The following is a 4647-nucleotide window of genomic DNA, read 5'->3' as shown; positions in this document are numbered from 1 at the left end:
TTTTGGGCATGTAATACCCAATTAATTACTTGACTCCACTAATTCTCATAGTGGAGAATATACACACGATCATCAAAATCAAAGCATTGTTAGTTTTCCTAGATTCTCTATCTGTAGCAAAACATAAATAACATTAAGCTGAAGACAAAACTTTTTTCCTTTTCTGTTTTCTTTTTTTTTTTTTTGCGGTACTGGGGATTGAACTCAGGACCCTGCACTTGCCAGGCAAGCACTTATTCTACTGAGCTATCTCCCCGGCCCAACAAAACTTTTTTTGATTCAACAACAGTACACCTGACCTTGTATCACCAACGCAAAAGTGTAGTTTTTTGATCACTCAAGATTCCAAAGATGGGTCTGGGGATATAGCTCAGTAGTGCAGTGTCTGCCTGGCAAATTTGAGTCCTGAGTTTGATTCCCAATACCCACAAAACAAACAAATAGTTCCAAAGAGGATTCTAACACCAGTTAACATAGAGTATTCATCTGGTCAACCTTATTTATTGTGAAGTAGAAAAAATTTGGACTCAGAGAGAGAACTAATCAGGCACAGGCACCTTAGACTAAAAGCACTCATTACTGTCACCGAGACACTGCCTCTGACTGGGCAGACTTTTGTGGTCTTTTTTTTTCTGTCTATATATTGCAGTTTTCTTAACTTGGGCATCAGTATGATTCTGGAGATAGCTTTGGGCATTTGGAAAGTGACATTTTTGCTATGCTTCAATTTTCACTTTATTATACCTTCAGTATATGAAGATATAAAAGTGTTTATGGATAGGCCACGTAATATGTTGCATAGTTTTGATCTGTCAGTGAAGCCATTTCCCACTAGTGTATTCTCCATTACTATCATTTTTTCTGTAAGAATGAAACTCACTCTGCAGTCCTTACTAAGCATGGAATCTTAAGAGCTGTCACAGAGGCAGAGAAAAGCAACAATCTTTTGGTATAGGAAAAGGCATCTTATAATAGGATCCGTCAGGGGCATGTGTGTTTGCTCAGTTGTTTAAAGCACCTGCTTGGGCAAACTCAGTCAGGTGCAGAGCACCGTGGTTCCACCCCCAGATCCACCAGCTGCACCAGACTTGCCCTTAAGGCAGCATGAGCTAGGAAAAAAAAAAAAAAAAAGGATCTGCAATAACAGAGTATATTGTGGACATGATAAGATGAAGTCATGAAAGATTTTCCTTTGCAGAATAAATGGAGACCAAGTGTAAAGACAGACAACAGAAGAATAATTCAAGTGTCATAGGTAAGAGGAAAGACAACATCAGAATAGAAGAGAGTAGAATTACACCCAAATGCTACAGTGAGAAGAGTATTGAGGAATATATTGAGGTGCACAGAATGAACTCCACCCATTTTTTTTTTCAACTACGCTTTCCATGACATTGATCTTCTGTTATGGTTTCTGTCTAGATGTCCACCAAAAGCCTCATGTGGTCATAGTTTTTTCGTAGGTGTCTGAATGTAGAGCTTGTGGTTAATTTATGGCCCATCCTGGGATTAAGAGTGTGAATGCTACACCTGCCCTAGGGTGGTTAGCCTGCTACAATAGAAGAGACACAAAGTTTGTCTCCCTTCTCCCCCTTGAAGCTTTGCTAACTTGTAGCCATGAAAAGCTCCCTTTATACTTGTTGCTTTTGCTGCCTTCACTGTCGAGAACTGTTGCCCCTCTGCTATGTGTCATCCTGCTTCAAAGCCAGCCAAATATAGAATGAAACATGGAAAAACTATGAGCTAGATAAGTGTTTCCTCCTTTAGCTTTGGTTGTCAGGTTCTGTATTAGTTCCTCTTCTCTAGTTGCAGTGATAAATACCCGATACTCAAAATGAGGGAAGGAAAAGTTTATTTAGCTCATGGTTATTGGAGGTTCAAAACACTGGAGGAGAGGCTGGGGCGCTGCTGTGTCCAGGATGACCCTCTCACGTCTCAGAGAAAGCACAGGCTAGCCAGTTTAATGGTTCATGCCTCTCTGGCCCCGCCCCTAGGGCCCCGCCCTGTTCCTCTGGCCCCGCCCCTCAAGCCACTCTGCTCCTCCCTCGGTATCTGCCCCATAACTTACATGAGGCTTCGTGGGGACAACTAGACAGCATCTGGTGGTGTGCAGACGCTCTCAGCTTATTTCCCCATCTGACTCTGACTGGCACATTTTGTGTCATACCTGTTTCTTGTATTATATCTGTTCCTCTAGTAAACCCCTGACTAATACAGGTATTTTGTCTTTGCAAGGAGAGAAAAGTTACTAAGACATATTCCTATAGTGTTCTTCTAAAGAGAGTACTTCCATTTATCAAGGGCTTTATAAAGATGCCTTAGTAATTAAAGCATATATTGTATTTCATTCACTTCCCATATAGGCGTACATCAATCTGTCAAAGGCTCTTCATCAGACAAACACTTTGAATATTCTCAGACTATGTTGGTTCTTTTTACTCAACCATTTCATGATTGTTTTAAATGTGGGATATGTTTATGTGATATGATGAAGAATATTTACTTTAAGTACATGAATGTAAGGCACACCAAAAGATTGAATCTCATTGGGTCACACCATCATGCACTCTGCCAAGGATAAAACAATAAATGGGCACTGACTGCCACTGACATTTCAGCCTCTGCTAATGTGGAAATTGAAGCTGAGTTGTGTGCATCCTTGTTTGATGGATTTCCCACTGGCTCAAGTCTGAGATTTCAAATCAGTAAACCATTGTGAGGGTTTAGCATGTTCTCTCAAATTCCTCTCTTGCAAACTGAATGTCTAATGATGACTGACCATAGAGCTAAGAAGTCACTAAAAGGGGATGAGTCTACGAATGCATTTTCCTGATGGGTAGAATGATGTTATCAACATGAGGATACCTTGTGGTTAGCACAAACACAACCTTCCTTTGCTCTTATCTCACATTTTTGCTTGCCTTTCAGCAATGTATTGTGCAGAACACATTTTTATGCCAAGATCTTTGACTTTCCAACAGGCAAATATTTAGAGAATATATTTACATTTTTTAGTTACTCATATGTGCCATACTGACACAGGAATTGTCTAACATATAAAAGCACTTACATTTTTGAACAGAAAAAACAATAAAATGATACACAATTTCAAAAGAAGATGATAGGAAATTAACAATGGTTATTGTATACATATGGTTATCTCCAAAGTAGTTGCTCAAATCAGCAGATATAGGCATGCAGAATCGATGAAACAATATAAGCACTATTCCTTTCAAAGAACTAATGAAATTAGTACAGTTATCTTAGCAATCTTGTGTGTGCATTTCTTTAATGATCAATGATGTTGAATTTTTTTCATATAGTCACTTGTCATTTGTTTTTATTTAATCTGAGAAGTGTATATTCAATTCCAATGCCCAGTTTTGGGTTGGGTCTTAAACTTGAGGGACCTGATTTTTAAAGAATTCTTTATATGTTCTAGATAGAAGTCCTTTGTCTGAGGGACAGTTGGCTAAAATTCTTTCACAATTCATGGGTTTTCTTTTTACTCTGTGATTTTATTTATTTTTTGTGATTTTATTGATATGAACAAATTTTCAGTGAGATTATTATTGTTTTAATGTGGAAATCTAATTCAAGATTTTGTGCTTGCCAGGTGGACGCTGTGCTACTGAGCTATATCCTGGCCCTCTTTGCTGATTTTTTTGTCTAGCTGACCTATCTCTTTTTGACAATGGAGTGTTAAAGTCCCCTCCTACCACTGCGTTGTTGCTTATTTTGGTTTTCTATACCTATTAATATTTGTCTTATATAGTTGAGTGTTCCTACACTGAGTGCATATATATTTGTGATTGTCATCTATTCCTCTTGTAGTTTTTCCCTAACAATTATGGAGTGACCTTCTTTATCTCTTTTGATCATTCATGGTTTGAAGTTCACATTGTCTGCAAAAGGAATAGCTACCCCTGCTTTTTTCTGAGTTTCTATCACACGGAGTACTCTTTTCCAGACTTTGAGTTTCAGTCTATGAATTTCTCTTTGAGTTGTGTGTTTTTTTGTACACAGTATAATTTTGGTTTTATTTCTTGATCCACTCTGCCAATCTGCTTCTTTTAATTGGAGAATTGAGGCCATTTACATTGATGGTTATAACTGATATATCTATATCTATATAGAGATAAAGATATTGGCTTGTCTTTGTCATGTTATTTTCCTGCTGTTGGTTCCCTGATCTTCCCCTCTGTTTAGGTGCTTGCCCTGCTTAGTTGTTTTTATCTGTTTTTGTTCTTGGAATTGTGATAATTTTTATCTCTGTCTAGAAAGATTTCATTACTCTTTGTCAGGTTGGTTTGGTGGTTATGAATTTCTTTAGTTGTTCTTTATCATAGAACTGTCTTCTTTCTCCATTAATTTTTTTTTTCAGAACCAGGGATTGAACTCAGGCTCTTGCACTTGCCAGGGAAGTGCTTATTCTACTGAACCATCTCCCCAGCCCGCTCCATTAATTCTGAAAGATAGTTTCACAGGTATTGCAAAATCTGGAATAGTTGTTTTTTTCAGGACTTGAAATATTTCACTCCAAATTCTTCTTGACTTGCTGGTTTATGGTGAGAATTCTGTCATGAATATGATAGATTTCCCTTTATAGATGATCTGTTTCTTTTCTCTTACAGTTTTCTAAAATTA

Source organism: Octodon degus, unplaced genomic scaffold, assembly GCF_000260255.1.
Source record: "Octodon degus isolate 3935 unplaced genomic scaffold, OctDeg1.0 scaffold00233, whole genome shotgun sequence".
In the NCBI taxonomy this organism is placed as follows: Eukaryota; Metazoa; Chordata; class Mammalia; order Rodentia; family Octodontidae; genus Octodon; species Octodon degus.
This window is presented reverse-complemented; position numbering follows the sequence as displayed.